The following is a 13,143-nucleotide window of genomic DNA, read 5'->3' as shown; positions in this document are numbered from 1 at the left end:
CAATATATGTGGGGGGCTGCCTTTTCCTTTGGGGAATTTCTCTGAGGCAAGGTAGGCTTATTTTTCTATCTTCAGGGCTAGCTAGTTTCTCAGGCTGTGACGAGGCGCCTAGGTTCTGGTCAGGAGCGCTCCACGGCTACCTTTAGTGTGGTATGATAGGATCAGGGATTGCGGTCAGCAGAGTTCCCACGTCTCAGAGCTCGTCCTATTTAGTAACTAAACAGGTCACTTGTGTGCTCTTAACCACTAGGTCTATTGTGGTTCTGAATCACCTGTTCATAACAGTACTGGAGGCCAAAAGTACTAATGCTTCTCAATAGAGGGAAAAGAGAAGTTCTGAGACCATTTTTTTTTCTTTGCACTGTGTTTTGTCTCTCTTTTCCCCTAGACATTTGGGTGGTTCAGAACACAGGTGTTGTGATGGACATTCAAGCTCTGTCCTCTTTGATGGATAATCTCGCTATAAGTGTACAGAGCATTCAAGATTTAGTGGTTCAGAATCCTATGTTAGAACCTAAAATTCCTATTCCTGAGTTATTTTCTGGAGATAGAGCTAAATTTCTGAATTTCAAAAATAAGTAAACTATTTATGGCTTTGAAACCCCGCTCCTCTGGTGACCCAGTTCAACAAGTAAAGATCATTATTTCTTTATTACGCGGCGACCCTCAAGATTGGGCATTTTCTCTTGCGCCAGGAGATCCTGCATTATGTAATATTGATGCATTTTTCTGGCGCTCGGATTGCTGTATGATGAACCTAATTCAGTGGATCAGGCAGAGAAAAATTTGCTGGCTCTGTGTCAGGGTCAGGATGAAGCGGAGATATATTGTCAGAAGTTTAGGAAGTGGTCTGTGCTCACTCAATGGAATGAATGCGCGCTGGCAGCAATTTTCAGAAAGGATCTCTCTGAAGCCCTTAAGGATGTCATGGTGGGATTTCCCATGCCTGCTGGTTTGAATGAGTCTATGTCTTTGGCTATTCAGATCGGTCGACGCTTGCGTGAGCGTAAAACTGTGCACCATTTGGCGGTATTATTTGAGCATGTACCTGAGTATATGCAGTGCGATAGGACTTTAACCAGAGCTCAACGGCAAGAACACAGACGTCAGAATGGGCTGTGTTTTTATTGTGGTGATTCCACTCATGCTATCTCCGATTGTCCTAAGCGCACTTAGCGGTCCGCTAGGTCTGCCACCATTGGTACTGTACAGTCGAAATTTCTTTTGTCAGTTACTTTGATCTGCTCTTTGTCATCCTATTCCGTTATGGCATTTGTGGATTCAGGCGCTGCCCTGAATTTGATGGACTTGGAGTATGCTAGGCGCTGTGGGTTTTCCTTGGAGCCCTTGCAGCATCCTATTCCATTGAGAGTTTTTGATGCTACGCCTTTGCCCAAGAATAAGCCTCAGTATTGGACCCAGCTGACCATGTGCATGGCTCCTGTGCATCAGGAGGATATTTGCTTTTTGGTGTTGCATAATTTGCATGATGTGGTCGTGTTGGGGTTGTCCATAATCCAGTGTTGGATTGGAAATCGATGTCTGTGTCCAGCTGGGGTTGTCAGGGGGTACATGGTGATGTTCCATTTCTGTCTATTTCATCATCCACCCCTTCTGAGGTCCCAGAGTTCTTGTCAGATTACCAGGATGTATTTGATGAGCCCAAGTCCAGTGCCCTACCTCCGCATAGGGATTGTGATTGTGCTATCGATTTGATTCCTGGTAGTAAGTTTCCTAAAGGTCGACTGTTTAATTTGTCTGTACCTGAGCACGCCGCTATGCGGAGTTACGTAAAGGAATCCTTGGAGAAGGGTCAAGAAGGGTCATATTCGCCCGTCGTCATCACCATTGGGAGCAGGGTTCTTTTTTGTGGCCAAGAAGGATGGTTCGCTGAGACCTTGTATTGATTACCGCCTTCTAAATAAAATCACGGTCAAATTTCAGTACCCCTTGCCCTTGCTGTCTGATTTGTTCGCTCGGATTAAGGGGGCTAGTTGGTTCACCAAGATAGATCTTCGTGGTGCGTATAATCTTGTGCGTATTAAAAGGGGCGATGAATGGAAAACAGCATTTAATACGCCCGAGGGCCATTTTGAGTACCTGGTGATGCCATTCGGGCTTTCTAATGCTCCATCAGTGTTTCAGTCCTTTATGCATGACATCTTCCGAGAGTACCTGGATAAATTCCTGATTGTATACTTGGATGATATTTTGGTCTTCTCGGATGATTGGGAGTCTCACGTGAAGCAGGTCAGAATGGTGTTCCAGATCCTGCGTGCGAATTCTTTGTTTGTGAAGGGGTCTAAGTGTCTATTTGGTGTTCAGAAGGTTTCATTTTTGGGTTTCATTTTTTCCCCTTCTACTATTGAGATGGACCCTGTTAAAGTTCGTGCCATTCATGATTGGACTCAGCCGACATCTCTGAAGAGTCTGCAAAAGTTCCTGGGCTTTGCTAATTTTTATCGTCGCTTCATCAATAATTTTTCTTGTATTGCTAAACCGTTGACTGATTTAACCAAGAAGGGTGCTGATGTGGTCAATTGGTCTTCTGCTGCTGTGGAAGCTTTTCAATAGTTGAAGCGTTGTTTTTCCTCTGCCCCTGTGTTGTGCCAACCAGATGTTTCGCTCCCGTTCCAGGTCGAGGTTGATGCTTCTGAGATTGGAGCGGGGGCTGTTTTGTCGCAAAGAAGTTCTGATGGCTCGGTGATGAAGCCATGCGCCTTCTTTTCCAGGAAGTTTTCGCCTGCTGAGCGTAATTATGATGTTGGCAATCGTGAGTTGCTGGCCATGAAGTGGGCATTCGAGGAGTGGCGTCATTGGCTTGAAGGAGCTAAGCATCGCGTGGTGGTCTTGACTGATCACAAGAACTTGATTTATCTCGAGTCAGCCAAGCGGTTGAATCCTAGACAGGCTCGTTGGTCGCTGTTTTTCTCCCGTTTTGACTTTGTGGTTTCGTACCTTCCGGGCTCTAAAAATGTGAAGGCGGATGCCCTGTCTAGGAATTTTGTGCCCGACTCTCCAGGTTTGTCTGAGCCGGCGAGTGTTCTCAAGGAGGGGGTAATTTTGTCTGCCATCTCCCCTGATTTGCGGCGGGTGCTACAAAAATTTCAGGCTAATAGACCTGACCGTTGCCCAGCGGAGAAACTGTTTGTCCCTGATAAATGGACGAGTAGAGTTATCTCTGAGGTTCATTGTTCGGTGTTGGCTGGTCATCCTGGAATCTTTGGTACCAGAGATTTGGTGGCTAGATCCTTTTGGTGGCCGTCTCTGTCGCGGGATGTGCGTTCATTTGTGCAGTCCTGTGGGATTTGTGCTCGGGCTAAGCCCTGCTGTTCTTGTGCCAGTGGGTTGCTTTTGCCCTTGCCAGTCCCGAAGAGACCCTGGACACATATCTCTATGGATTTTATTTCGGATCTCCCCGTCTCTCAAAAAATGTCGGTCATTTGGGTTGTTTGTGATCGCTTTTCTAAGATGGTCCATTTGGTACCCTTGTCTAAATTGCCCTCCTCCTCTGATTTGGTGCCATTGTTCTTCCAGCATGTGGTTCGTTTACATGGTATTCCGGAGAACATCGTTTCAGACAGAGGTTCCCAGTTTGTGTCGAGGTTTTGGCGAGCCTTTTGTGCTAGGATGGGCATTGATTTGTCTTTTTCCTCGGCTTTCCATCCTCAGAAAAATGGCCAGACTGAACGAACCAATCAGACCTTGGAAACATATCTGAGATGTTTTGTTTCTGCCGATCAGGATGATTGGGTGTCCTTTTTGCCTTTGGCTGAGTTCGCCCTTAATAATCGGGCCAGCTCGGCTACTTTGGTTTCGCCGTTTTTCTGCAATTCCGGCTTCCTTCCTCGTTTCTCTTCAGGGCAGGTTGAGTCTTCTGACTGTCCTGGCGTGGATACTGTGGTGGATAGGTTGCAGCAGATTTGGACTCATGTGGTGGACAATTTGACATTGTCTCAGGAGAAGGCTCAGCGTTTCGCTAACCGCAGGCGCTGTGTGGGTCCCCGACTTCGTGTTGGGGATTTGGTTTGGTTGTCATCTCGTTATGTCCCTATGAAAGTTTCTTCTCCTAAGTTTAAGCCTCGTTTCATTGGTCCGTATAGGATTTCTGAGGTTCTTAATCCTGTGTCTTTTCGTTTGACCCTTCCAGCTTCTTTTTCCATCCATAACGTGTTCCATAGGTCATTGTTGCGGAGATACGTGGCACCTGTGGTTCCATCCGGTGATCCTCCTGCCCCGGTTTTGGTTGAGGGGGAGTTGGAGTATATAGTGGAGAAGATTTTGGATTCTCGTATTTCGAGACGGAAACTCCAGTACCTGGTTAAGTGGAAGGGTTATGGTCAGGAAGATAATTCCTGGGTCTTTGCCTCTGATGTTCATGCTGCCGATCTGGTTCGTGCCTTTCATTTGGCTCATCCTGGTCGGCCTGGGGGCTCTGGTGAGGGTTCGGTGACCCCTCCTCAAGGGGGGGTACTGTTGTGAATTCTGTGGTCAAGCTCCCTCCTGTGGTCATGAGTGGTACTTCGGCTGGTTCTGTCTAGCCCAGTGCTACAGACGACTAACAAATAACCCACTTGAGTGCTACAAAATGGAATTAGAATCCATACTCAGGTTGGCTAGAGATACTGGTGTCATTTCCACCAAAATGATGGAGGGACTTATGGTGGAATTTCCCAGAGTACCTACATTTTACCTTACACCGAAAGTCCACAAGAATACTACCAACCCGCCCGGTCGACCTATAGTGTCAGGCATAGGGAGCCTCACTGAAAAGATCTGTAGGTATATTGATTTTTATCTCCAGCAGTGTGTGGAGACCCTGCCGTCCTTTATAGGCGACACAACAGACATCTTGAATCGCCTCAATGGTATACAGCTTGAAGATAATATGTATCTAGTGACCTGTGACGTTGAGTCACTCTACACATCTATATGGCATGACCATGGGATCGCGGCGTCTAGATTTTTTCTTACTACTGCCCATACCAATGAACGACTTTGTAGTTTTATTTTGGACTTGCTTTATTTTTCCCTCACTCATAACTTTTTTGTTTTTAAAGATCGTTACTTCCTACAGCTCCAGGGAACTGCGATGGGGGCGACTTGTGCGCCCTCATACGCTAACCTTTTCCTGGGGCTGTGGGAACGTGAGGTTGTCCAAAATACAGAGGGTATTGACGCCGTGGTCTCATGGTCTCGCTATATAGATGATGTACTTTTTATCTGGCAAGGTTCTGAGGCTTCTCTCATTTCCTTTCTGAACAGGTTGAATGATAATCATCTGAACATCAATCTAACGTGGAAATATAGTAAAAAGGAAGTGGAATTCCTGGATGTGTCTCTTGTGAGGGATGGCGGGGGATTCATTTCCACTGATGTCTTCCGTAAGTCCACTGCCACCAATGCTTTATTACATGCCACATCTTCGCATCATCCTCAAACCTTTAGATCAGTACCCATCAGCCAGTTCCTACGTATCAGACGTATTTGTTCTGATGACCATACATTTGAACAACAGGCTATGGTCCTTAAGAGGAATTTGCAACAAAGAGGATACAACCGCAAGGTGATCCGTGCAGGTTATAGGAGGGCCAAGTTTGCGTCACGTGACGCACTCCTGGCCCAATCCAGACATAAGACTCCAATGGAAGGTAGAGAGAACTCACTGGTCCGCTTTATTACCTCCTTCAATTCCGAATGGAAGGGGCTATCGAGTACCTTACGTAAATATTGGCCGGTGCTCTTGGCAGATGAGGATGTGGCACCACACATTTCGACCTATCCATCTGTAACCTGGCGTAGGTCTAGAAATTTAAAAGATATACTGACAAAGAGCCACTATGTTGCACCCCAGAGAACATACTTTACTGAGAGAACTGGCCCTAGGTGGGGATCGTTTCAATGTGGTAGCTGTTCTGCATGCCGTTTCCTGGAGAGAACTTCCACATTTGCCAATAGTAGTGGTAATAGAAGTTTTTCTATTACCCACTTTATTAATTGTAGAACAGACAATGTGGTATATTATGCCAAATGCGAGTGCAATTTGATATACATCGGCATGACCACGCGGGAGCTACGTGTGCGGGTGTTGGAGCACGTACGAGACATCAAGAATGCGGCCATGGCAGTGGATATCGATACATTAAAAACGATACCTAGGCATTTTAGGCAACACCATAATAGTGATCCCAGAACATTTAAAGTTAGAGGGATCGATCGGGTGCAGTTAGGTATCAGAGGTGGTAACTATAAAAAAGAGCTTTTAAAAAAGGAAACTAGATGGACGGTGGATCTGGACACGATGGCCCCCAATGGGCTTAACGAATATATTAGCTTTAAATCTTTCTTGGACTAGCGCGAATTTTATTCATTGTTGTTTGTCTGTTGTCTTTGTGCTCATATACTACTTTGGTTTTATTGCCTATCCTTTAGGTTTCCTTCTGTTCCCTTTAGTCTTATGTCCTCCTTATTCTACCTGTTGGCCCATGATGGTGTATTTATAGTCTTACGGCTGATGGAGTCTTAGGACGCCACTCTGTATTATATATTTACCCTTTTTCTTTTTACCCCCATTCTAGCTACAGTTAGTAACAACATCTTTGGATCCTGTTTCGATGCCCACCTTTATAATAGATTGCCTCTTGGATGTACGGAGGACACGGCGGTTCCTGGAAACACCAGTGGCATGTCAAGCAGAGAACAGAGAAATTATTCATGATTCTAGTATCTCTTACTCTCATTATTGTTCTATCACCGCTGTATCACCATAATAGTTGTGTATACTCTTAGATTCTGTATATCATGTGCCACTGTGTCGGATATTCAGGTCTAGTCTACTGGCAGGACTTAGATTTGTTAATTTATTTGTATATTATCTGCTTGGATTGTGTACGGCCAGTCGTGGCCCTGTTTACTTACCTGCCGCCATGGCTAGCTAGATCCTTTGTATGGGTATGGGGGGGTTAAGGATGGGTATTCTATTCTGGTTAGGTTATCTACTATGGGAGCACTGTTATATCCCATTTTCCAGTTTACACTTGGGTGCGCACGGTGCGCATGCGCTGCGGCGCCGCTGTGGGGAGGTGTCTTTGGTGGTGTCCCGTCGTCCTGGTTGCGTGCCCGGTCTCGTGACCGGAGCACGTGACCGGGCGGCGTGCACACTGAGCGCCGTCCCCGCGGTGTGGCCGCATCATGGCACCGATGCGCCGGGTTACAAGTGTCATAGTGCGCACGGCGCGCATGCGCTGCGGCGCTGCTGTGGGGAGGTGCCTCTTGTGATGCTCAGTCGTCCTGGTTACGTGCCCGGTCATGTGACCGGAGCACGTGACCGGATGACGTGCACACTGAGCGCCGTCCCCGCGGTGATGCCGCATCATGACGCCGATGCGCCGCGTCACAGGTGGTTTACATCCACACATGAGGGGGACTATATATATAAGGGCTTCAGCAGACAGGCCACTGTACCTCCTGACGAAGCTGCCGTTGCAGCGAAACGCGCGTCGAGGTGTGCCTAGTCTGTACGACTCCCTTCTTTTGGGCTCCATTATGTCTACAGGTATGTGTGACTGCTATATCGTTACCTTCATGTGATTTTGTTATCTGATGTGGAATTGTTCACATATATATTGCATATATATTGCAGATTAGTCATACTCCCAGTACTATTTATGAGCCTTTCTGTTTACATGATACCTACACATCTGTGGTAGCTATTTTATATAAGTCATTATGTAAGGGAGTCGGATCAGTCTTGTGCTTCTGCTATGACCCTGTATCTATGGTATATCATATCTCACCAGTTTGTTATATTGTCTTATATGTATTTTTTATCGATTTGTTCTAATAAAGTGTTTGGTGTTTTTATCATTGATCCAGTGTCTTCATGGGTTCTCTATTGGTTTAACTATATAACATATGAAGGGATCTCATTTATTTCTATGAGGGTGTGCTATTTTTGTTACATCTGTATTTGTCTGTGTTTACAGATACCTCTACTAATGCATACATGGACTTCCGCAAACGTGATAAAGTCTGGATTAACCAGTTAGGGGTCCTGTTTGGTGAGAAGTCAGGGGCTGATGCGGAAGCTGGTGATGTGAAAGATTTGAAAGCTAATATTAAGAGTTTACTCCACACACGTACTAAGGTGTGGTGGAATAAGGTATCATTAGAAAACTATCTTCAAAAAGACATCATTCCCAGAGGGCTTAGAGTCCAGATCTACCCTACATCTGATTGTGATTCAGCATTTACGAGTAAGTGGGAAGATACGTTATCTAGATGCTCACGTACATTGTTGGAGCTACTAATCGGGTCTGATAAAAAGAAACTTGACAATATTGAAGGTGAAATTGACTCTTTGAAAACCAAGATTCAAGCCACCCTAACGGTAGAGGAGTGCAACAAATTTGACAAAGAAATTGAGGCTGAATTAAATAAGTGGGAACAAGATATACAGAGTCAGAAGATTAAAAAGTTCCGCAGAGACCAACAGGATTACGAGCAGAGAAGAGTTTATAGGTGGCAATTTAGTAATAACAAAAAATCTAATCAAAGACAGCATTCAAGGTCTTCATCTATTATATCCACACAATCTGAAGAATCATGTGGAGAGTCTTTTTTAGACAAACGGGGTGGGGTAGGAGAGGCACGACGGGCAGACCAACCACCTCAACAAGCCGCCACCCCTTTCCGTCCTATGAATACGCGGAACGCAACAAGGAGGGAGAGACGACAACCTCGGTATTAAAGGTAATTAACCTCTCGGAGAAAGTGCTCACATCCACACAAACACAGGTTCTAGAAAGAGGGCTGACTTTTGCACCAGTGGCACCCTTTAATACCTTTACCATGATTAAAGACTTAGAGCTCTTCGCTAGGAAGCTGAATTTCAAAAAATTTTTTGCTAATCAGACGAAAAATATTCTCCCTAGTGATATTGAGGCTAGAACCCTGTCCGATCTTGAGGATCTTCTAGCTGAACAGGAGACACAGAGTCAAGTAAGTGTCCCCACGTACCTGTATGGCCGATCACAACATTTCCCCCCTAGTGGGGTATGCCCTAATGTTGACATTTTTGTGAAATTAGTAAAAAAAGATATAGCCAATATTTCAACAAAACCCACAAATTACAATCTGTCAGCAGTGCAAAATAGAGCTATCAAAGAACTGAAAAACATGAAAGATATAGTTATAAAACCTGCTGACAAGGGGGGTAATGTTGTGATCTGGCCAACAGATATGTATGAACGGGAGGCATTCAAACAATTAAACGTAGCCCAGTGCTACAGACGACTAACAAATAACCCACTTGAGTGCTACAAAATGGAATTAGAATCCATACTCAGGTTGGCTAGAGATACTGGTGTCATTTCCACCAAAATGATGGAGGGACTTATGGTGGAATTTCCCAGAGTACCTACATTTTACCTTACACCGAAAGTCCACAAGAATACTACCAACCCGCCCGGTCGACCTATAGTGTCAGGCATAGGGAGCCTCACTGAAAAGATCTGTAGGTATATTGATTTTTATCTCCAGCAGTGTGTGGAGACCCTGCCGTCCTTTATAGGCGACACAACAGACATCTTGAATCGCCTCAATGGTATACAGCTTGAAGATAATATGTATCTAGTGACCTGTGACGTTGAGTCACTCTACACATCTATATGGCATGACCATGGGATCGCGGCGTCTAGATTTTTTCTTACTACTGCCCATACCAATGAACGACTTTGTAGTTTTATTTTGGACTTGCTTTATTTTTCCCTCACTCATAACTTTTTTGTTTTTAAAGATCGTTACTTCCTACAGCTCCAGGGAACTGCGATGGGGGCGACTTGTGCGCCCTCATACGCTAACCTTTTCCTGGGGCTGTGGGAACGTGAGGTTGTCCAAAATACAGAGGGTATTGACGCCGTGGTCTCATGGTCTCGCTATATAGATGATGTACTTTTTATCTGGCAAGGTTCTGAGGCTTCTCTCATTTCCTTTCTGAACAGGTTGAATGATAATCATCTGAACATCAATCTAACGTGGAAATATAGTAAAAAGGAAGTGGAATTCCTGGATGTGTCTCTTGTGAGGGATGGCGGGGGATTCATTTCCACTGATGTCTTCCGTAAGTCCACTGCCACCAATGCTTTATTACATGCCACATCTTCGCATCATCCTCAAACCTTTAGATCAGTACCCATCAGCCAGTTCCTACGTATCAGACGTATTTGTTCTGATGACCATACATTTGAACAACAGGCTATGGTCCTTAAGAGGAATTTGCAACAAAGAGGATACAACCGCAAGGTGATCCGTGCAGGTTATAGGAGGGCCAAGTTTGCGTCACGTGACGCACTCCTGGCCCAATCCAGACATAAGACTCCAATGGAAGGTAGAGAGAACTCACTGGTCCGCTTTATTACCTCCTTCAATTCCGAATGGAAGGGGCTATCGAGTACCTTACGTAAATATTGGCCGGTGCTCTTGGCAGATGAGGATGTGGCACCACACATTTCGACCTATCCATCTGTAACCTGGCGTAGGTCTAGAAATTTAAAAGATATACTGACAAAGAGCCACTATGTTGCACCCCAGAGAACATACTTTACTGAGAGAACTGGCCCTAGGTGGGGATCGTTTCAATGTGGTAGCTGTTCTGCATGCCGTTTCCTGGAGAGAACTTCCACATTTGCCAATAGTAGTGGTAATAGAAGTTTTTCTATTACCCACTTTATTAATTGTAGAACAGACAATGTGGTATATTATGCCAAATGCGAGTGCAATTTGATATACATCGGCATGACCACGCGGGAGCTACGTGTGCGGGTGTTGGAGCACGTACGAGACATCAAGAATGCGGCCATGGCAGTGGATATCGATACATTAAAAACGATACCTAGGCATTTCAGGCAACACCATAATAGTGATCCCAGAACATTTAAAGTTAGAGGGATCGATCGGGTGCAGTTAGGTATCAGAGGTGGTAACTATAAAAAAGAGCTTTTAAAAAAGGAAACTAGATGGACGGTGGATCTGGACACGATGGCCCCCAATGGGCTTAACGAATATATTAGCTTTAAATCTTTCTTGGACTAGCGCGAATTTTATTCATTGTTGTTTGTCTGTTGTCTTTGTGCTCATATACTACTTTGGTTTTATTGCCTATCCTTTAGGTTTCCTTCTGTTCCCTTTAGTCTTATGTCCTCCTTATTCTACCTGTTGGCCCATGATGGTGTATTTATAGTCTTACGGCTGATGGAGTCTTAGGACGCCACTCTGTATTATATATTTACCCTTTTTCTTTTTACCCCCATTCTAGCTACAGTTAGTAACAACATCTTTGGATCCTGTTTCGATGCCCACCTTTATAATAGATTGCCTCTTGGATGTACGGAGGACACGGCGGTTCCTGGAAACACCAGTGGCATGTCAAGCAGAGAACAGAGAAATTATTCATGATTCTAGTATCTCTTACTCTCATTATTGTTCTATCACCGCTGTATCACCATAATAGTTGTGTATACTCTTAGATTCTGTATATCATGTGCCACTGTGTCGGATATTCAGGTCTAGTCTACTGGCAGGACTTAGATTTGTTAATTTATTTGTATATTATCTGCTTGGATTGTGTACGGCCAGTCGTGGCCCTGTTTACTTACCTGCCGCCATGGCTAGCTAGATCCTTTGTATGGGTATGGGGGGGTTAAGGATGGGTATTCTATTCTGGTTAGGTTATCTACTATGGGAGCACTGTTATATCCCATTTTCCAGTTTACACTTGGGTGCGCACGGTGCGCATGCGCTGCGGCGCCGCTGTGGGGAGGTGTCTTTGGTGGTGTCCCGTCGTCCTGGTTGCGTGCCCGGTCTCGTGACCGGAGCACGTGACCGGGCGGCGTGCACACTGAGCGCCGTCCCCGCGGTGTGGCCGCATCATGGCACCGATGCGCCGGGTTACAAGTGTCATAGTGCGCACGGCGCGCATGCGCTGCGGCGCTGCTGTGGGGAGGTGCCTCTTGTGATGCTCAGTCGTCCTGGTTACGTGCCCGGTCATGTGACCGGAGCACGTGACCGGATGACGTGCACACTGAGCGCCGTCCCCGCGGTGATGCCGCATCATGACGCCGATGCGCCGCGTCACAGGTGGTTTACATCCACACATGAGGGGGACTATATATATAAGGGCTTCAGCAGACAGGCCACTGTACCTCCTGACGAAGCTGCCGTTGCAGCGAAACGCGCGTCGAGGTGTGCCTAGTCTGTACGACTCCCTTCTTTTGGGCTCCATTATGTCTACAGGTATGTGTGACTGCTATATCGTTACCTTCATGTGATTTTGTTATCTGATGTGGAATTGTTCACATATATATTGCATATATATTGCAGATTAGTCATACTCCCAGTACTATTTATGAGCCTTTCTGTTTACATGATACCTACACATCTGTGGTAGCTATTTTATATAAGTCATTATGTAAGGGAGTCGGATCAGTCTTGTGCTTCTGCTATGACCCTGTATCTATGGTATATCATATCTCACCAGTTTGTTATATTGTCTTATATGTATTTTTTATCGATTTGTTCTAATAAAGTGTTTGGTGTTTTTATCATTGATCCAGTGTCTTCATGGGTTCTCTATTGGTTTAACTATATAACATATGAAGGGATCTCATTTATTTCTATGAGGGTGTGCTATTTTTGTTGAGTCTATGTCTTTGGCTATTCAGATCGGTCGACGCTTGCGTGAGCGTAAAACTGTGCACCATTTGGCGGTATTATTTGAGCATGTACCTGAGTATATGCAGTGCGATAGGACTTTAACCAGAGCTCAACGGCAAGAACACAGACGTCAGAATGGGCTGTGTTTTTATTGTGGTGATTCCACTCATGCTATCTCCGATTGTCCTAAGCGCACTTAGCGGTCCGCTAGGTCTGCCACCATTGGTACTGTACAGTCGAAATTTCTTTTGTCAGTTACTTTGATCTGCTCTTTGTCATCCTATTCCGTTATGGCATTTGTGGATTCAGGCGCTGCCCTGAATTTGATGGACTTGGAGTATGCTAGGCGCTGTGGGTTTTCCTTGGAGCCCTTGCAGCATCCTATTCCATTGAGAGTTATTGATGCTACGCCTTTGCCCAAGAATAAGCCTC

At 45.3% G+C, this 13,143-nt stretch overlaps 1 long non-coding RNA gene across 1 annotated transcript; it reads left to right on the top strand.

The window, feature by feature from the left end:
- Nucleotides 1–6,402: 6,402 nt before the first annotated feature.
- Nucleotides 6,403–12,606, top strand: LOC138655127 (uncharacterized). Its single transcript, XR_011316700.1, has 3 exons — nucleotides 6,403–8,751; nucleotides 10,002–10,120; nucleotides 11,315–12,606. It is a non-coding gene; the product is annotated as an uncharacterized lncRNA (long non-coding RNA).
- Nucleotides 12,607–13,143: the final 537 nt, after the last annotated feature.

Source organism: Ranitomeya imitator, unplaced genomic scaffold, assembly GCF_032444005.1.
Source record: "Ranitomeya imitator isolate aRanImi1 unplaced genomic scaffold, aRanImi1.pri SCAFFOLD_156, whole genome shotgun sequence".
NCBI classification, from domain to species: domain Eukaryota; kingdom Metazoa; phylum Chordata; class Amphibia; order Anura; family Dendrobatidae; genus Ranitomeya; species Ranitomeya imitator.
This window is presented reverse-complemented; position numbering and strand designations above follow the sequence as displayed.